The sequence below is a fragment of the Schistocerca americana genome, chromosome 2, assembly GCF_021461395.2.
Source record: "Schistocerca americana isolate TAMUIC-IGC-003095 chromosome 2, iqSchAmer2.1, whole genome shotgun sequence".
NCBI lineage: Eukaryota > Metazoa > Arthropoda > Insecta > Orthoptera > Acrididae > Schistocerca > Schistocerca americana.
Genome location: NC_060120.1, coordinates 460,685,945 through 460,708,547, shown reverse-complemented (window position 1 = coordinate 460,708,547; position 22,603 = coordinate 460,685,945). Strand labels below are relative to the sequence as shown.

Sequence of the window (22,603 nt, the reverse complement as noted above, 5' to 3'; positions counted from 1 at the left end):
TTAATTTTGCATTGTATGTCAATGTCAGTTCTTATCTCTGTTCTGGGTGAACCATTTCCCCTTTAGCAAGAAAACTCTGAACTCAAGATTGGTCACCAAGTGTACAAAGTGAACATTAGCTATTTTTATTAATTTTACAGTCACTTTCTTTGGCATTTCACCTCAGCATTCCATCATGACCCATTTGAAATTCACTAAAGTCATCTCATGGTGACTGTTACTTTTTTTTGGGGGGGGGGGGGGGGGCAGGGGGGGGGGGGGTTGGTCATCTCATGAAATTTGTGTCTAAGTTTAACATGAAAATTCTCAAGTAATTCAAAGAGTTTGTTCTACTGTGTATTATATGGTAGCTGACCATTCAAAAAGTTTTTCTTTGTGAATTAAAACACTGCATTTATGGTAACAATAACAATTATAGCATTATTTGTAGGAGTACTTTGCTGTTCATTCTCTAGCTAGTCCCAGAATATATCTGCATTTGTGTTTTTTTCCTGCTCTCTGCCAAAACAGAGTAAAGATTATTCATGTCTGATATTGAAGACTTAATTTATTTGCAAATTTCATACATAAAAAAGACAATTAGCCAACATTGTCAGCACATGTTCAGAGTGGCTTATCCATCTTTGGATTCAATCTTATTTTATGATGTAAATGTCATGTGACTAGGGCCTCTCGTCGGGTAGGCCATTCGCTGGGTGCAAGTCTTTCAATTTGACACCACTAACCATAGTGGTGTCATGAAATTTGTGTCTAAGTTTAACATGAAACTGTTTGATGATGAACAGCACGAGTTAAAAACCATGAATGTATTTTGGTGAACCTTAAACTTTAAAAGAGTAAACTAGTTTGTCGTATAAAATTTATTCTCTATGCTGATTTCAATATGACTTTAAATGGGTGGGTGCCAATAAAACAGGTATGACATAGGTTTTAAGCTTATGCTCAGTGAAGTACAAACTAGATGTGACTTAGAATTATAGTATAACAAACCAAAAAGTATCATTCAATTTAACTATTAGCAAGATAAAGACATGTGGTGCACTAACTTTTTTGTGATGTGATTTACATCAGACATTTATGAGTCAATGAATAATCATACACCAATGTATGCCATATATGAAATTTCATTCTTGTCAGATATTATTTCACCCCCAATGTCTTAGAGTCTCACTTTAGGATTTATGTATTCAGATTATGATTTGACTTCCTAAGAAAGGATGAGCATCCTTCACTTGCTTGTTGAATCCACTTTCACTGTCAGACAATTTCCTTGCCAAAGTTAAGTGCACCATGCATAAAATGAAATTCTGTTTTAGTTGGCAGGATACAAATCATGTGCAAAAAATTCAATGTAAACTATATTTTTGTACAAAGTTTTCACATGGTAAAAATATAGTTATTAAAATAAAAATTTATGCACCAAAATTGTGAAAGTATGATATTCTAACAAAAAGAGTATATTATCACAAAGATGCACTTCTGTAACATCCACAATGAGGGTAGAACTCATAAATTAAACTACAACAGAGATACAAACAGTATCATCTTAACAGATACTTTTTTCCACACAATAACACTAGATTGAAATTTTTAAAATTTAGCAAAATAGGTAGGTTGCTCTCATGCTTAAAAAACTGTTACTGAACATGAAAGACTAATCTAACACTGCACATTTTTACTCAAATTGCTGCTGTCACTTAAGCACTGAACATCTTCAGATCATATCAGTACCAGAGCATTCAGTCATTTGCAAGTGCTGCATACAATGCTTATGAGTGTCATGGAAACTTCCATCAATATAAATAAGTACAGGTGCTATATGACACTAAGATGCTACAAAAGACCTTTAAAAATATCTTTTGTGATAGTATGTCAACCCTTCATGAAAGGGTAAGTTTGTTGGCACTTCCTGGAATGGTCCTTTCAACTGAGATAGTGATATATTTCTAACATCAGTTGTTTCTGCCTTCAGTGTGCACTAAATATTTATAGCATCCGAAGGGTTCTGCCCTCTGTATGCACAAAATCAGAGAGATAAAAATCAGTGGCTTCATGAACACTGCCTATAGGAACAGTGTTGCAGTGTTGTTGAAGTAACACAGGCATTAAGGCACATGGCAGCAAACAGATGAAAAAGACTGGAACAAATTACAAAGACTGTGAAGGCAAGAACACATATTTATTGTAAACAAACTCAATTTTTAAGAAGTTTTTCAAATAAAATTGCAGTCACATAAAAATAAAAATAAACTCCTATTTAAGAGCTGATAAAAGAGATTGGTACAAAAAAATAAAATAAAATAAAAAAGTAAATTTCTGAAATGGAGGTGTTTTCTTCATGGCTACTTACAGGAAAAAGTTAGAAATAACAAGAGTAATCAAAATTATTAAGTTTTCATTTGTGACTTTCTGTCCTCTACTGGAACCACTGAACGTTTACATCTGCGTTTCATTCTGAGGTTTTAGTATTAATTACTAAACACAGAAGAAATTCTTAATATGGTCCAGCTTCTGCTATTACAACATAGACAAAAAGAGGCTTGAGTTTAATGAAACATTATCAGTGGTCATAAGAATGGAGTATGAAATTGTATTGAAGGAAGGCGAGGTAAGAAATCAGCTGTGCTCTTTCAAAGGAACCATCCTGGGATTCACTTGCGTTTTAGGGAAATCACAGAAAAACTCAATGTGGACGGCTGGATGGGGATTTGAACTGCCTTCCACACAAATATGTGCACAATGTCTTATGACTGATATGCAACCCTCATTCATAACACTGAATTATGAGGAATTGGAACATCTGCCTAGATAAGGGATTACAATATCATGAGTACTCACAAGGGGAGGCCGCCAATTGTGAAATTCAGATTCGATTCATACTGCGCATAATAAAAGCTCATGGCTAGAGGTGTAATGTGGCAAAGCACCAAGATGCACTTCTCAGCCGTTGTCGAGAAAATCGACAGTTAAAATAAACCGTTGCGGTGAAATGCCCTCTACGGTTAATAATTTTATACAGCGTCGTGGCACAGCGGTAAGCGCTCGGGTTTGTAATTGGTAGGTCGCCGGATCGAATCTCGTGCCATGCAACATTTTTTTTTTTTTTTGTTATTAGGTTTTTGTAATTCAAATATATATAAACTATTAATGAATTGCTTATGCATTTTGGTGAAGGCGGATCGCTCTCCAATTGTATCGCCTCCATTTTTCCGTTTGTTTAACAGGGTGTACCAAAGCTTTCACGTCCGCACTGATTTTCGACGATGTTATAAGTTGCGCTAGGGACCGCATCTACCTTCTTTCGAAGTTAGCAGGCAACTACGCTTTTATGCGGCGGCTCGTTTCGGCCCATTCAACATCTGTCCTTCAAGTGTAACGAGCGAGTAACGGAGCTTATATTTCATACCTGCCACAGCAAATTTGTGTTCGTGGGGTCTCTATTCTAATTCGAACGTTTGACTTACGCTATACGTATTCGTTTCGGAATATCGTTTCTACGTCTTCCGTTAACTATACGTGGTTAACATTATGAAGACAATTAATAACATTTGTGAAATACAACTTTGTTTGCGGAAAACATAATGATGTTCGAAGTCGCCAGTTTTTCCACGACAAACGACCTTCGACGACTTATTATATGCATAATTGTTGCAACTGATTGCCGGGAATTATATATATATATATATATATATATATATATATATATATATATATAATTCCTGGCAATCAGTTGCAACAATTATGCATATAATAAGTTGTATATATATATATATATATATGTGTGTGTGTGTGTGTGTGTATAGACACATTTGAATAACAAAAAAAAAAAAAAAAAAAAATATGCATGGCGCGAGATTCGATCCGGCGACCTTCGGATTACGAACCCGAGCGCTTGCCGCTGAGCTACGACGCTGTCTGTAATCGGCAATCGTTGAGAGTATTTCAGCGCAACGGTTTATTTTAACTGTCGATTTTCTCGACAACGGCTGAGAAGTGCATCTTGGTGCTTTGCCACATTACACCTCTGGCCATGAGCTTTTATCATGCGCAGTATGAATTGAATCTGAATTTCACAATTGGCGGCCCCCCCTTGTCAGAGTACAAAAAAAAGAAAAGTTAGAATGTTATCCAGAAAAATTATAAAAATCGAATACATTATTAACTGAATATGAGACAGAGATGTTGTTACTGCAAAATTATTTCTTCAACAAGAATCTGAGCTAATGGTGTTTATAGTAGTTTATGAACTCTTGCATTATCTGAGGCAACAGAATTGTACAATGGTAAATGTAGCTAAAACTGTTGGAGATGCCAGTCAGAAATATACCCTGAAAAATTATAATTTAGCACAGTCACCTTCCGAAGAATGCAGGATTGCTTCAGAAATCATATTGAGTTACACAAAAAACACTGTGCTGCCTGCAGTATATCACCAAACAAAATCACTTCGTCCACACTGAGAATAACTAATTTCTGTTAGTATATACTGAATTAAAATTTTATTGAGAAAATTGAAATAACTTTAATCAAGTAGATTACAGTATTACTTAAACACTAAATAAAATTGCAAAACAGTAAACAAAATAATTAAATTAATGGCATTAAACAGATTTATCTTTAAAAGGGCATGGCTGAATTCCTTATCCATTCTTCCCGCAGCTTGAGTTTGTGCTTTACATCTAATAACCTCATCATTGGCAGGAAGTTAAATCCTGATCTTCCCAATGGTGCGTGGTTCCACTCTGCAGCAGTCACTTCAAATTTTGCCACTGTAGGTCTTCCAATGTCCTCCTTGCCAGTTATCATCAAATTCATTGCCCTGAATCCCATAAGCCCTAGTTTTCAGCATGATATCTTCACCCTCCCTGGATCTTGAAGGCAAAGAAAGGTGTCCTGTGTGAACTGGACAGACTTCTCTGCTGGGTATGTGCAATGAATGGTTATAGCACACTAATACAAACAGAACAGATAAGGAATTTTGTAGCTCATATTCATCTCATTTACCCCATTGCCATTAAGACCACATATACCTCTATCTGCAGATTATGTAATTATTTGGGGTGCAGTGCCTGAATACACAATCAACACAAACCACTGATCAGCCAAAGCTCGCTGTCTAATAAATCCATCTATGCAAGATGGCAAATAATTCTAATGAGGCAAAAATTTAGGCTGGAAGCTGACTCCATCTCTGAGCAAGACCTGGAATCTGGTTCATATCAAGTGCCACAATGCTTTCTTTGATGCAGGTCTCAACTGGCTCTGTCACTTGTGGGAAATTTGCAAAAGTCATTTCTGTGAGCAGGTACTAAAACAGATGGAATATTGGTCAGGAGTTGGCATCAGTCGGATATTTGGTAGTGGCAAGTTATCAGCTGAAGGGCACACGCTGGCAAAGGGCTGGTCCTGCAGGTACCTTGATTAGATGTATCCTCTTATGGTGAATCACTTCTTCAATCTTCAGTGATTTAGACCTTGCTGATTCATAATCTGGTACTCTTAATCCAAATGGAGCTACACAAAATCCTTAGATTAGTTTACATTCAGTTTTTGTTCCATAGACTCAAAAATTATATGATTCTCTTGAGAGTGGAACATGTCAAAGTATAACATAGAACATTTGAATAGATTAAATAGAATACTCACTTCCCTGATCATTTGTCATGAGACAGTCAAGATATGTGAATACATTATGACAAACTGGAACTGCTAATATTTACAGAATTAATAAATACACTGTTAAAATGAAACACACTTAGGCACTTTCAACAAGTTTATCATACACAAAACAGCTAATCTTGACTGTTGTGACCTTATGTGCTGTCAAAACAAAGGGATGGAGGACACACAAAAGGAATTCTTTTGGCTTCCTTATTATGGAAATTAATGTACTGATGTACAGCAATAACGATAATATTTACGATGCTGCCTTGGAGGGCGCAATTCTCCTGTTCAAATTAGTCTGATAGGACTTCCCCAACTCAGTATTGGGCATATTGTCAAGATAATAAGTCTTATAAACAAGGGTTGACATCTGCAGAGAGCACACTGATGGATCTGTCTCAAGATGATGTACTGCAAACAATATTATAGGCCTTTTCAATGTTGAAAAAGTTGGTTATGAATTGTTGCTTACTTGGGAAATTCTTTTGTGTTGTCACCTCCAGTAGGGTCAAGTTATCAATAGTGGAATGGTAGTATCCTCTGAAGTGACTGAAGAGTTGTCTGGATTTGAAAACTCAGTCCATGGTTTTCCATTCGCTAAAGGGTCATTCTCTACAGTTTATGAGAGGAAAACTATGATATTCACTTGAGCAAATATGGACCTCCTCTGGTTTTCATGGGAGGGGTTTACAACAGCTTGACCCCATGAATCAGAGAACTATCTTGTTTTCCACATGTAATCAAACAGGATGCAGAGAATTTCTTTTCTGTAATCCGAGAGATACTGTAACATGGTGTAACAAACCTTATCATGACCAGGCACCATGTAATGAGCCACAGACAATCGCAAGTCCTGCTCCCACATGCGGAATAGACGGCTGTCTATTTCTTTTTTGTTGGGGGAAAAACAAATTATTCCTCTTGGCAATAGATTTTTGGCAATATAAGGGTGGATCCTGGCTGACAGTGGTGGTAACTTATGATTGTCTGGGATACATATCATCAAGACTGGAAACTTTTAAACATTAATCTAATAACTAGGCACTTCTCACCTCACTGAAAAATCCCCCCACACTACATGGGACATCATGGAATCAGTTAGAGTATTTAGTAATTCATGCCTCGGCCTCCTTTTGTTCATGCTAATGCAGTAGCATTTGCCTCTCATCACTCAAAATGGCTACAAGGCTTTCTGTATGTGATTGGCAGTTGATCAAAGATAGTGCAAATGGCTGTCTGCAGAGCAATACTTCTTTTCCAGGGTACCACTGGTCTTTGTTGACAGGCTGAGGATTTTTTAATGTAAGCATTGTTTGCTTAGTGGATAATGATTGTTATGTGAGCCATCCATTAGGGGATGCTATTACAGTTTCAAATAGAGTTAGTTGGGTGTAGAGCATATAATTAATCTTGCAGAGCATCAACACTGCTGGTTTCATTTCAAGCACTGCTCAGTCTACTACACATATCTAGATAGTGGAGTGATGACTTAGGCCCAAATCACCAACATCTCACTGAAGTGTATCAGTAAGGAAGGGAGAACAATTCCACAGAAGTGCAGACACAAAACCTGACATTTGATTTTCAATGTTTATAAATCTAATCTAGCACACATAAATAGACAAGATGACATCTCTACATTACTTTATAAGAGATCAACTATGGGAATCAGTACAAATGTCAAGTATCTGGAAATGTCTGGAACAATTTATAGTGGAATGACAACATGATCTAGCAATGGGAAAGGTTGATGGTAGACAGAGATGTGTTGGAAGAATACTGGGAAAGTGTAATTTATACACAAATGAGACCACTTTCAAACCGCTCATTCAAACCCTTTGTGGTCCGCCACTGTAGGTGAGTGGACAGCGTGCCCGCTTGTCATGCGAGGGTGCCCGGGTTCGATTCCCAGCTGGGTTGGAGATTTTCTCCGCTCAGGGACTGGGTGTTTGTGTTGTCTCCATCATCATCATTTCATCCTCATCGATGCACAAGTCACTGAAGTGTCATCACCTCAAAAGACTTGCAACAGGTGATCAGGTCTGCCCACCGGGAGGCCCTTGCCACTCAACATTTAATTTCAACACTTCGTGGGTGTTTTTCTTTGGTAGGAGACACTTACCAAGTAGAATTAAAGGAAGAAATACAGAAGTTTCAAATAAATAGTGTCCACCTCCATAACCAAATGATCAGTGTGCCTGACTGTCATGCTGATGACCTGGCTTCAATTCCTGGTAGATTTTTCTTTTGTGGATGACTGGAATGGGGTACACTCAGCCTCATGATGCCAATTCAGGATCTGTTTGAATGAGAAGTAGGCTCTCTAAGATCTGTAAAGTCGACAATGGCCGGGAAAGCAGAGTGCATCTGCATAACACCACTTGGCAGAGGATGGTGACATGATGGTCAGTCGACGTCATGGACTTAAGGAACTGATCACAGAGTTTATTTATTTATTTTTTCCAAGTAAATACTACACACTTCATCAGACAGAGGTCTGTCTAGTTAGCATTTAAGTATCACAGAAATGTTTAATAAGCTCCAATGGGAGATGCTACAAGATAAGTGCAGTCAATCATGTAAAGACTTACTCTCAAAACTTGTGGAACCCGTATTCCAATATTTGCCAAGAAACATGTTACTTTCTATAAACTTCTATCTTCTGTGAGGACCATGAAGGAAGAACAAGATATACTGAGACACATACAATATGGCAACTGTTACATCTGTTAGTTAGCAGTGATACCTTTGTTTAAATTAGTACACTGTACCCTTCCTATGTTCTTGCTAAACTGTTAACATCAATATCATAAGCTTTGATTGTATGTGCAAGTGTGCAGTTGGCAAAACAAAGTGAAACCTATTTATTCAAATCACACAATTAACTGTTCTGAATGTTTTGTATTAATTAGTTTTACTTGAAATGATGTATTTCAAAAATTATTGTGTTTCAAAGTTTTCATCTAGAAGGCATCAATAAAAATTTAGTGAGCTAATACATAGATTCAGAAAAGTAGATTATCTCTAAACTGTGGTCCAACTTTTGCTCATTTCAAAGACTTGTTTATTTTAGCTCAAATCTAATTAATTCAGGAGATATAATTAATTAATGATTTCAACCAGCCCAAACTTTCAACTCATATTATGACCAAATCACTATAAATTTCTGGAATATGTTAATGTACTACTGATGGGCTAAATTTTCTGAACCCAATGACACTAATAACAAATATGTAATTGCCTTAATTAAGAACTGTATAATTTTTAATATCCAAATTTTAATAATCAATATGAATGCCATAACTAAAAGTCAGGAATTCCCATAGTGTAAGAATAACTTGTTCTGTATATTTTAAGAGCTGCTGCTCATATTGGTAATTTGATAAACAAAGTTTGAAATTAATTATTACATCTATTTAAAAAGGAATAATTTGAGCTATGTAAGTTTCAAATAATAATCAAATAACCAAAATCACATAATATTCTGGCACATGTCTATGTAAGAATGACATACAAACAATTCCATCATTATTACACTTCTTGTTTTTCTTGGAGTTAAGTCTTGGTCAGTATGTAAATGGATTTGGGATTTCAGTATTCTCTGCACTGTGTTCTCTAATGTTGTTGTCTGAACTAGCCTAGTGATTATTTGAGGATATGAGCAGTAACTATTAGAATCAGTGATAGACTTAAAAAGTAACATTCGTAAACATTTCACAGTACCTTAATGAACCATCATCACAATTCTGTGTGCCTTGTAGACAATTTGTTGATCTGCCATAGGAAAGAATATGTTGTGTGCCAATTAATTTGTGAGTCTAATCCCTTTGGTCGAATATAATTTAAAGTTATCCATCAAATGTGAGTACAAGGAGATCTGCATAAACATTTTTGATATGTAATGAGGCCAGGTCTTTAGCAATAGGAATCAATAAATATGTGAAGTGACTTTGTGTGAACATTTGAAAAGAATTACTGGGCTTCTCTTTTCATTTATTAAGAGATACAGTCCTATCAAAAACATTTTCAGCCACAGGACTAGAGGTGCAACTACTGAGAAGCAACATTAATCTACAGGTAGGTCCCCCTAGTATCCTTACGCATATCCTAAACTTATGTTGCATTAAAGGCTCTAAATATGGTACAAGAAGTTAACAGTCGACAAGTTGGGGCCCAAAAGAATCCAGTGGGTGAAGAAGAGAGAAGACACGCCAGAGAACAAAAGGAATAACAAGAAAGTATAGGAGCTGCTGTTGGAGGTTTCTGGCACTGATTCAGAAGAATCAAATTTGAACAGCAGGGAGGAAGAGGAGCAAGTATGACCAAAAAATATGATGCTGGTAGAGTTGTGCATTCAGTTACTAACATCTATTGTATAAAACATTGTTACTATATATGAATGACAAATTTCTAAGAAATTTGTTTATTCTCTACAAAACTGGCAACGTGACATGTCTAACCAACAGCGACAATATTTTTTCTGCAAACTGGGTTTAGAAATGGCCATGGAGAGAGAAAGAAAGTACAATTCTGAACTTTATGCTATACATCACACAGTGGCTTGTGGAGTGTAGATGTAGATGATTTGTGTGCTCTGCCCCATGTCTGAAAGACATTACATTTCTGAAGAGAGGAGGTTTTGAACAATTCAAATCCTATGGCAAATGGTCATAGAGCCTGATGGCATATTATGTGTGTTGAGGCCCTAACATAGGAGTGATGGTTGGGGGAACTATGTAATGTCAGTGAGATTCTCATGGTCTAAACCAACATTAGGGGGCAGGTGCAAGGGACATATACTCTGTAGTTGTCTTGTTGGCATATGCACTGTTACAGCATACCTTTTCAATACTTTCTTTGATGAATATGTTATACTACTAGATAAACACAAAAGTTTCTCCTCTATTCAGGATATTTACAATTCCAACCGACACAACATTCAGGAGAATTGCATGACCATGCTGACTCATGGGTAGCCTGACCATGTTTACCACATGTTGCTTGGCCATTACAAGCCAATGTATTGTGACCAAAATGGTGCAATTAATATTGTAACAAGTTTAGTACATGGAAAATTTTTTTCTGTTTTCTTGACATGTCAGATTTGTTTGCATACTAAAGCTTTCAATGACTCCCTCTATCAACATCAGCAGGGTTTGAGTGTCACAAATTTTGCTTGCTGTTTCTTGGCAGTCAACAAAATAAAAACTATATGGGATACAATGAAGACAGAGACAGGTGGGGTCAGAAGGGAAGAGGAACAGATAGGTCTAAAAATAAATGAGAAATTGGTAATAAGAGCATGTATTGTTGCAAACCTCTTAAACACTTAATTTGTTTCTGTTGCTGACAGCTTGGAGTTATCATATTCAGTAAACAATGCAAAGGAATATCTGAGACCACTCTCTATAAATAACTTCAGTAAAACTGACACACACTTCTCCCAAAGAAGTAGCATCCATCACAAAATCCTTTAAATCAAAGTATTCTAGAGGTTATGATAACATATCAAAAAAGTGAACAAAAGAGCATTCATGTGAGTTCAGTTCTACCTAAGTTATTTGAGTAATCAATTTCTTATCAGTGGAACATTTCCAGACTGGCTAAAATATGCTAAAGTTAAGCCTCTTTACAAGAAGAGGGATAAAGAGATACTGTCAAACTATTGACCAATTTCACTTTTTTTGGCTTTTTCACGAATATGTCCTAGCAACATCTGGGTTCCTTAAGGTTGTGGTGACTATCAACCAAGTCGCGTGTAATATCTTTGTTTGGAAAGCTCTTTGCGAGCAGCCTGTGGCTGCACGCGAAACAGTACACACTTGCACCAAGAATTAAGAATGTATACAACTGTATATGTGTGCTTCTGAGTAATAAAACAGTGCTTATTACATGCGGTATAGTGTACATCATTGGATCCAGCAATCCTACAACACTAAACCCATACTGGTGACTCTGAATTTTGTTTGCGAGTGCTACAATGAACTCTCGTACCGTTGAGTGGTACACAATGGATTGCTTGCCGCCCGCTACACCACGCATGTGCCAACTAGGTTTTCCAACGGACGCTTCAGCTTGGTTTTCCTATTATCCACCTTGTGTTCGCAATAGCTCAACACAGTTCCCAAACACACCGACTAGTTGTACTCAGCAGGACAGTGCTTCTATATTGCTACAGCCTCATGTGCTGGCATCAGGTACAAACAATAACTTTTCGTTACTGTACATGAGACAGCAGTCGTGTGGCAGTGTTCCATACCAACAGAACATTTTTCGTGCACAAAACTTTGAAGGTGAACATTTTACATTGAATATGGACTTTCCATGTGTTCTGACTGCTCAACAACAGCTGACACAATGTGCTCAAACCCCAGTGACTATGTTTACAGGTTTCCCAAGCGCCAGTGTGAACGTTCCACCTGAATCAGTGGCGGTACAAATCGAGCTGGACACTCAAGACAGGAAATTTCATGTTTATTCCAGAACTCTGGATTTTGCACCAGTCTTCCCCCCCCCCCCTCCCCCCCTCCACACACACACACACACACACACACACACACACACACACACACACACTCTACCAGCGTCCGCTTTATGAGTGTTTCTGATGCCACACGCCATTCCTGCCACATCTGTTCCACAAAAAATAGGTGATTTTAACCATTTTAATGCACCTGTAGGGAAGGGGCCCAGAAACTGTACTCTCGTTCTCTGCACATCGGTCAACTATGGTCGACTCTACCGTTCCAGTCCGTTCTATGCCTGTTGGCTTTACTCTGTCGAATGCCCGACTCGTTGATTTCTCAACCAACGTCGAGCCAGCTGCGCCTACCGTGCCACATGCCACTGACAGTGTCGGAAGCCTGGTGCACCACTGCTGTGCCCAAGCCAATTACGCTGCAGAGCTATGGACAGGGAGTGACAGTTTCTGACAAACAGTTACGTCGCAACTTCCCCATCCGTTGGCCTTAGCTACCACCCCTTCGCAAGGACCACCCAAACACATGATTTGCCTTGGTCGACCACATCCTGCAGCTACACGGCGTCGCTGACGACAATTATTAGTTCCTTTGCTTACTATGTCACCTTCATCATGAAGTGGACCTGATTTGCGATATTGTGGCTTCGTCCCCCACTACGGACAAACATGAGTTTGCCCGATGCACCATCCTCGAGCGACAAGCCACATCAACAGAGGAAGCTATCTGCTTCTTCAGTCATGAGTCGCTGGGTTCCAGATCCCTGTCGCAGCTCTGGCGTCATCTCTACACCATGTTTGACATACATCACATGCTGGACGTTACACTTTGGCCATCTGGTTGCTCAAACTTCCTCTGAAAGTTCAAATTCACCTTCTCCATGTAACTTCGGTCCCATTAGACGCTAAACTGAAGATCACAGACCAGGTTTACAACATTCTGCCCCAGGGGGCCCTCAAGCCTCAGGGGTTGCCACACCTGTGCGGCAGTTTCCATTGTGCGGTACAGTGTGTGCATGACTCGCTCCATGCATATACGCAGACTAAAGCTGCCTGGCAGCTGCAGCCATAACTCCTCTCCTACCAGCACTACTACAACGCCGCCGTCGGAGGAATCTACAAACAAGACCCCCTCCACTGCCACTTTGACCTCAGGCAGGACGATGGACAACGTCAGGTGCCATCCCACTTGGTGTTATTTCCATTTCTGCTTTGGTGATGTGGCTAAGAAATGTCGTTCTTTGTGCTTGTACACAAACTAATAATGCGACCCAATTCAGGCACTACGGGCCGCATTGCACCACACAGATGCCTATCACTTAATACTTCTTCACCTCACGCCCCAGGACGCTAGTACATGAAAGACGCAGTGTCTTGCCTTTAATATCGAGTGGACACGGAGGCCGAGGTTAGTGTGATACCTTTGTCTGCAGGTATTAAATTCCAGCACCAGCCTCGCCCCCCGCTTCGAGCCACCAATAATTCCCTGATCCAATACCATGGACTAACTAATTTAAGCCTTAAACTGCAGGACATTAATACCCCCTTACAGTGGACTTTCGTTATCGTGGATGTGGATAAACCCATGTTCGGGGTAGATTTTCTCTTAGCCCATGCAATTTCACCTAACATACAATGAGATACACTAACCTTTAACTCGATAGACCATACCACTGGTTCAAATATCTCTTCCCTCTCATCTGAGAGCACCACTCTATTGTGTGGGCTAGCTGAAACCACTGTTGCAGTGCTCTCTCTTAGATCACACAACAACGAACTTCGGGACAGCAATGAAGCCTTCCGCTTACGCATCACCGCTGTGCAAGCCAAGCTCATGGACGCTCATAAGCAGGTTGCCCAGCTGCACACACAGCCATGCCCCCAACCCCCGCACCACTTCCTCGCACCCACTGCTGACTCTGCGTGACGTTTCTACTGCCGGACAGAAGCTGTGCCCATGACACTACCAAGTATCCCACCGAGCTCCACGACACGGACTACCAGTGGATCACTGCCGCTGCTGCTGTCCTGCCAGCCTGGGACACACAAGTGTGTGCATTAAAGGTTAGTCATACTGCATCGGGTGCGGGTCCATCATCCCCATCGCTGTTCGCGATCAACAATGGTACTGTCCATAGAATCAATACCACAGAAGGTACACCAGAATACGCAAAGGCTAGGTGTTTAAACCTGGAAAAACTTAATCTATTCAGGAACTTCTAGACAGTAAGACTATTCGCCCTTCTTCTAGTAGTTGGTCATCACCCATTCATTTGGTGCCCAAGAAAGATGACACTTTCCGCCTCTGCGGTGACTTATCGGGCACTTAACACCAGAACAATTCTAGATAATCATTCCATCCCAAATATACAAGACTTTGCTTCCCAACTCACGGGACACAAATTTTCAGTGTAATCGACTGCCACAAGGCATACCACCAACTGCCAATGGCACCAGAGGATGCAGAAAAAACCACTATCATCACCCCGTTTGGCTCGTTCGAGTATTTGTTTATGCTGTTCAGCCTTAAAAATGCTGCACAGACATGGCAACGGTTCATCAATTTGTTGGTTGGAAAACTGGACTTTGCATATGCATACCTGGATGACTTGATAATTTTTTCTTCCTCTCTCGAGGAACATGAACTACATTTAAATACAGTAGAACCCCTATTTAATGTTTTTCTAGGGACCAGAATTTGTTAACCTTAAATGGGGGTTTACCTTAAATTAAAGTTTCAATAGAAATCAAACCTTTTCCAGAACTCTTTGCCTGTATTGATATGAATTCCATCAACATGCATAATTTACACAATAACAACAATGGTACAAGGAGATACCTACCCTACACACTATACTGTAATTACAACTTTTTTTGTAGTACTAATACAGTAGTCAAAGACCATAGTTTTCCAGCACACTACAAAATTAAAACATCCACAAAATACTTACACAATTACAGTAATGTAATAAATTGAGTTGCTTTTCCTACATAAAACACATATTTGCACAACTTTTACAGAGCCTCATTTTTTAAAAATCCTGTAATCAAAAATGGTAGTCTGCTTTTTAGCACTGTCGGATTTTAAGTTCAAAATGTCTATCTCCAATTGATTTACTCTGTCTGTAACAGGGTTGTCCACTTTAAATGCTGTGACAAATCTCTGGACAATGTCTATGCTGGCAATAGCTTCACTGAATGACAGTGTTCACATTTCTTCATCCATGACATCATGGTCTTCTTCGATATCTTCATCATACTGCTTCACTTCATCTTCGCAGATTTCCTCAACATCTCGGATGCATATAGTGACAGCATCATCATCACAAGCCACAAATTCATCAAAAGTAATGGGTAAATTGTTAGATACCCTCACTCAATCATGTATGTCCCCTACTGCCTCATCACCATCTTTGTCATGAGTGCTCATTTCATTAAATCCAGCCTTATGAAAGTAATTTGAGATGGTTTCCTTAGTTACCATTTTCCAAGCTCCTGTGGGCATATGCATTGCTTGCAGGATGTTCAATTTAAGCACTTCATTCCTATCAATAATGGCAAGTGCCTTAAGGACAAGAGCTTTCCGATACTTGCTTTTCAGGCCATGAATAATCCCTAAATCCATTTTCATATTACTTCTCCACCATTCCACTCTCGAATGGTGCGTGGGATAAAGGAACACCTAAATCTTTCCGTTCGAGCTTTGATTTCCCTTATTTTATTATGATGATCATTTCTCCCTACATGGGTGGGTGTCAAGAAAATATTTTCGCATTTTGCTGCAAAGAAAACCACCTTTGTTTCAGTGACTGCCACCCCAACTCGTGTATCATATCAGTGACACTCTCACCCCTATTGCGTGATAACACAAAACAACCTGCCATTCTTTGCACTTTTTCAATGTCCTCCATCAATACTACCTGGTAAGGATCCCATAGCATGCAGCAATATTCCAGCAGAGGACGGACAAGTGTAATCTAGGGTGTCTCTTTAGTGGGTTTGTTGCATCTTTAAGTGTTCTGCCAACAAAGCACAGTCTTTGTTTTGCCTTCCCCACAATATTATCTATGAGGTCTTTCCAATTTAAGTTGATCATAATTGTAATTCCTAGGTATTTAAATATGTCTGCTTGTGTCTGTATGTGTGGATGGATATGTGCGTGTGTGCGAGTGTATACCTGTCCTTTTTTCCCCCTAAGGTAAGTCTTTTCGCTCCCGGGATTGGAATGACTCCTTACCCTCTCCCTTAAAACCCACTTCCTTTCGTCTTCCCCTCTCCTTCCCTCTTTCCTGATGAGGCAACAGTTTGTTGCGAAAGCTTGAATTTTGTGTGTGTGTTTGTGTTTGTTTGTGTGTCTATCGACCTGCCAGCACTTTTGTTCGGTAAGTCACCTCATCTTTGTTTTTATATATAATTTTTCCCACGTGGAATGTTTCCTTCCATTATATAGGTATTTAGTCAAATTGACAGCCTTTAGATTTGTGTGATTTATCATATACTCAAAATTTATTGGATTTCTTTTAGTACCCATGTGGATGACCTCGCACTTTTCTTTGTTTAGTGCTAATTGCCACTTTTCGCACCATACAGAAATTCTGTCTAGATCATTTTGCGATCGGAATTGATCGTCTGATGATTTCACTACACAGTAAATTACAGCATCATCTGCAAACAATCTAAGGAAGCTGCTCAGATTATCATCTAGATCATTTATATAAACAGGAACAGCAGAGAGCCTATGACACTACCTTGTAGAACGCCAGATATCACTTCTGTTCTACTCGATGATTTACCATCTACTATGAACTGTGACCTCTCTGAGAAGAAATCATGAATTCAGTCACACAACTGAGAGGATACTCCATATGCATGCAATTTAATTAATAATCGCTTGTGAGGAACGGTATCAAAAGCCTTCTAGAAATCTAGGAATATGGAATCGATCTGAGATCCCTTGTCAACAGCACTCATTACTTCATGGGAATAAAGAGCTAGTTGTGTTGCACAAGAACAATATTTTCTGAATCTATGTTGGTTATGTATCAATGAGTCATTTTCTTCAAGGTAATTCATAATGTTCGAGTACAGTATATGCTCAAATACCCTACTGCAAATTGAGGTCAGTGATATAGATCTGTAATCCAATGGGTTACTCCTATTTCCTTTCTTGAATATTGGTGTGACCTGTGCTACTTTCCAGTCTTTAGGAACAGACCTTACCTCAAGTGAGCAGTTGTATATGATTGCTAAGAAAGGCACTATTGTGTCTGCATACTCTGAAAGGAGCCTGATTGTTATACCATCTGGACCGGAAGACTTGCCTTTCTTAAGTGATTTGGGTTGTTTCGCAACAGCTAAGATATCTACTTTTATGTCACTCATGCTAACAGCTGTTGTGGTTTCGAATTCTGGAATATTTACTTTGTCTTCTTTTGTGAAGGGATTATGGAAAACTGTATTTAGTAACTCCACTTTAGTGGCACCGTCATCGGTAACATTTCCATCGCTATCGTGCAGTGACAGTATTGGCTGTTTTTTGCCACTGGTGTACTTTACATACGACCAGAATCTCTTTGGGTGTTCAACCATAATTTGAGAGAATATTTCATTGTGGAAACCGTTAAAAGCATCTCGCATTGACATGCACACTAAATTTTGAGCATCTGTGAAACTTAGCCCGTCTTGGGGATTTTGCATTCTTCTGACTTTGGCATGCTTTTTTTCACTGCTTCGTTTGTTGAACTTCTCAATTACTATGGGATCCAGCTTGGCACTGCCATCTGCGTTGCTGCATAAGAGAACAGTAATTCTCCGCTTGCTCATTCTTCCTCCATGGCATGCTTCTCCTTTAACACTTAAGGTTTTAGAGGGGATGAGTTAGTAAAACAGGCCTGTTTCATCCACATTGTACACATCCTGAGATTCGAAACCTTCCAAGAGGGATGGCAGCACCTCTTCTTTCCAGTGTTTAACACTTTAATCACTAACTGCAGCACTCTCTCCACATACTGCCCTGCAAGTTATCCCATGGCGTTTTTGAACCTAACCAGCCAACCATTCGAAGCTTTGAATTCTGTTAGCCCAAGTTTCCCTGATATCGTACATGCTTTCATTTTCATCAATGCCCCATCGATTGGTAAATTTTCAGCACATGCTCCATTGAACCACTCCATTAGCTTCAATTCCATTTCTTCGTATGGTGACTTTTCAACATTTTTTTCTCTGCTTTGCTTTTGAAGCACACTGTGTTTTTTGATCCAGAATCTTCTCCTTAATCTTAAATATTCCTGACAATGAAGACTGTGCAAGTCCCATGGCTCGAGCCATTTCACTTACAGGCACATTTGCGTTTCTCTCCACTTCCCAAATCAAGTTCACTTTCTCCGCAACAGATAGAGTTTTTCTTTTTGCTGCCATAGTCAACTTCACTACAACAATGAATTCGAGTGAGCGAACTGATATACAGCTGGATTCTCCAAGCAATACACAATAATACATGAACTGATGCAAACTTGCATAAACTGATGCTATACTGTAATGCTGCTACAAATGTACAGACTCGGGACAGAGCTCGGCTGTGTGCATGCATGCAAAGTGGTGTGAGTGGTAGCATGCTGTACATTGTTAGTGTTCAGCTGCTTTCAGCTAAGTTCAAGCTTGCTCGTGCATGTAGCAAGAAATCAATGTGGAAGGTGATCGATCATATCCAATATACTGTAAATGCTGGAGTTCATAGGTTCTTAAAGCCCGTATTACACGATGCTTGCATTTGGAGGCAAAGCCTACGGAAGTTCTGAAAAATCCTGCTAGAAGCTGCTTAAGTACTGTAGTTACCGTATTTACCCGATTGCAAGCCAACCTTGAATGCAAGCTGCACCTCAGAAATGAGACTCGGAAAATAAATAAATAAATAAAAAAATTTTACCCCGATTTCCAGCCACTCTTAAAAGTGAAAGATATGGCTTATCATATGATGGATAGAGTATTAAGTGGCCCTACCTCTCAGGGGTTTGGAACACTTAAAATTACAATTACATTGCAAAACACTGACAACAGTGAAAATTCACGACATCTATCGAAATACAGTATTCTGGATCTACACACACTTGAGCTGTGAGCAGTGATGTCACAGGCGAGCTCGCTGCATTGTATACTGGAACACAATCATGATTTTTCATGGTCTATTATTAATGCTAGTGACTCCTTGTCACTACTTTCGTACAATGCATCATCCACTGTGGCATCAAGCGCATTAGAAATACAGTATTTTTTAAATGTGTGATGAAAACAGTTTCACTTGGGAGACATTTCCAAGCTTGACTAATGCATACGTACACTTGACAGAAGCTTGCACACTTAACAAGTCCTGTAGGCATTAATTGCCTATCTTATTTCATTAGGCACTGTGTATACAAATTTTTCTGCTTGTCCATAAAATGTTTGTTTAAACAAACATCGAATGGATGCAGAATGGACATAATCCATTTTGGAAATACAGCTAAGTCCGTTTTACCCTCTGCTAATTTTGTTTTCACAGCTGGTGTACAGTGACCTGTGTACAAATCTAACACAAGCACATGTAACAAATCTAGTAAAGTACCAGGACAACGTTGCCAGACAAGTCTGATCCACTCTAAAACCATGCCCCCCATGAACCAGCCAATTTCGTTAGCATATACAATAACATTTTTAGGAAACACTTCAGACTTCGGTAAAGTCTTCCGTGTGCAATGAATGGTGGTAGTTTATGGCCATTGGCTGTACAAGCCAGCAAGAATTTCCGGTGCACAGTTTGATGACATAGTGCTGAAATGCGACGAGTTTTACCCTGTATTTTTCAGGCCCAGTTGCAGCTCCCTTTAAAATCCTGGATTTTCTGACATGATTTTACTTGAATTATTTCTGCAGTTACAGGTAAGCATTGTCACTGCTTCCTCACAAAATTGTTCACTATAACTTCCAACTCATAGTAGTGGCCACCTTTTGTTTCAGAAAATGCTTTTCTGTTGCTGGAACAAGCTGAAAGTTGTTACTTTTGCTGTCTCCATGTCTTACCGAAGTTCAAAAGCAGACTGAAACAAACGTTTTTACGAGCACTGCTCTCGTTAGCTGGCGTTCTCAAAATATAAATCCAAGCTTGTCAAGTTTCTTCAAAACGTCCGTTTTGATGGTGTATATGCAAAGAGTTTTTTTTAATTGCTATGAATATTTGAAAAATTGCTAAATTCACCCATGATAAAAAATACCTTAACATTCATCACTCGAAACTAACACAACGGCTTCTGTGGCAGCTTCTAGCAGCAAAGGCAGCAATAAAGGCCGCAAGCACTTACAGTGGCAACTAGCATCATTTTTCGGGAATTTCTTAGGCTTTGTACCTCAATGTAAACTGCAGGCGTTTTTTTGGATTCCGAAAACTGGAAAAAAAGTGCGGCTTGCATTCGGGCCACAAAAGCCACTATTGTATTGTTTTCAATATTTAATATTCCTAATGCTAAATGCAGGTTTTGCCATAATGCAAATTATGTTAAATCAAATATAAAATTGCATTGCACTTATGGAATAATTTTTGGGGCTTGAAATTCCTTTCATTAAATGCGGGTTAATGCTAAATCAAGGTCATGCAAAATCGGGGTTATCCTGTACAGTGTTTCAACTATTACAAGCAAACAGTGTTGCATTGAACAATGCTGAGTCACAATTCCACCACACTAATGTCACTTTTCTAGGCCACAGGGTTTCTGCTGACGGCATCCGCACCATGCCCAAACGGGTCAAGACCATTAGTATGGTGCCTTTTCCCAAAGATTTTCAGGGTCTCCGCCGCTTCCTTGGAATGGCAAATTACTACCACAAACACATCCTCCACACCGTTGACATACAAGCCCCACTGACAGAAAAAAAAAAAAAAAAGAAATCATGGTCTCGGGCGGTCACATAGACTCCAGATATGCATCGTGCATTTGATAACCTAAAGTCAGCCTCACAGACAGCCATTATGCTCACTCACCCCATTCCTGATGCTCCCATCTCGCTTACTACAGACTCGAGGTATACAGCAGTGGGGGCAGTACTTCAGCAATCCATGGGTTCAGTTGTACAGCCACTCAGATTTTTCTCCCACGAACTGTCCACTTTCCAAAGTAAATGGTCGACCTACGACCGGGAATATTTGCTATTTATGCCGCTACCAAATATTTTCAAGACGATATTGAAGGCCACCCTCTCGTGGTATTTACTGACCATGAGCCACTGGTACACGCTTTTCATAACACAGGCAAGGACTCATCCCCAAGACGTTTTCGGCATATGGACCTCGTATGTCAGTTTATGAACAACGTATGTTACATCGCAGTAGCAGACAACGTCATTGCCAATTTAGTATCTCATGTGTTGATTTTATCTTCACAAATGGACCTCAGTGAACTCCCTAAATTGCAAACAGAGGATACTGAACTCGCCACATTGCGCTCCGATGTTAAAGCAGGAGTCAAACTAGAGTTACAGACACTTCCTGGGTTTTCGTCACCCATCTGGTGCGACATTTCAACAGAATGCATTCCTCTACCTCTCCACCAGTACATTTTTAAATAGTATCCACAACTTGGCACACCCTGGCATATACGCCACCGCACCTCTGATCTGAACATTTCGTTTGGCATGGGGTGATAAAACAATGTCACAGTTGGCGTGAGCGTGTGTGGTTTGTCAGCCCACAAAAGTAGGACAAAGCCTCCCATGGGTACATTCAATGTGGCAAAAAGAAGATTCCAGCACATACTCATCGATATCGTCATGCCCTTACCACCCCTCAGGCCCCTTTTGTTACATACTGTCCGCCATTGACAGGTTTACCCTCTGGGTAGAGGTAATTCCTCTCACCACTATCACAGCTGATGCAGTGGCCTGAGCCCTTTTATTAATGTGGATCTTGCACTTCGGCTGCCCAGTTTCTATCACCACTGACCAGCGCCACCAGTTTGAGTCTACCATCTTCCAACAGCTTTGTGAACTGTGAGGGGTGAAACGATTTAGGACTACAGCATACCACCTCCAGACCAATGGGCTTGTCAGATGCTGCTTATAGCTTCTCTGATGTGCAAGAAGGTGTGTGGACTGACACCTTACCATGGGTAATGTTAGGCATTCAGGCCGCGTACAAAGAGGACCTTGGCGCATCCCTGGCAGAAGTACTGTACGGAGAACCCCTCACACTCCCAGGATAGCTAGTTGAGCCTTCACTTCTTCCAGATCAAATCTGCAACTTGACATTCGTTGGGCATGTTAAGGAGCTAATCACTAACATTCGTGTGCCTACTCCTCGACCGCACTCGTTCCCTCCCGTATTTCTGCATAAGGACCTGGTGTCATCCACTCATGTCATGGTGCATGACAGCACCATCCAACCAGCACTCAGACCTCCATACTCGGGCCCCCATGGAGTCATATTGCGGCATACCA

At 39.7% G+C, this 22,603-nt stretch overlaps 1 protein-coding gene across 2 annotated transcripts in view; it reads right to left on the bottom strand.

The window, feature by feature from the left end:
- Positions 1 to 364: 364 nt before the first annotated feature.
- The window catches only part of LOC124596596 (arrestin domain-containing protein 3-like), a 128,019-nt gene continuing 105,780 nt past the window's right edge, over positions 365 to 22,603 (bottom strand). The window contains exon 10 of one of the 2 annotated variants that reach the window (XM_047135792.1): positions 365 to 2,138. The gene's annotated coding sequence lies outside the window, so the exon portion shown is untranslated. The remainder of the gene's footprint in view (positions 2,139 to 22,603) is intronic. The other variant, XM_047135791.1, reaches the window with a different exon arrangement.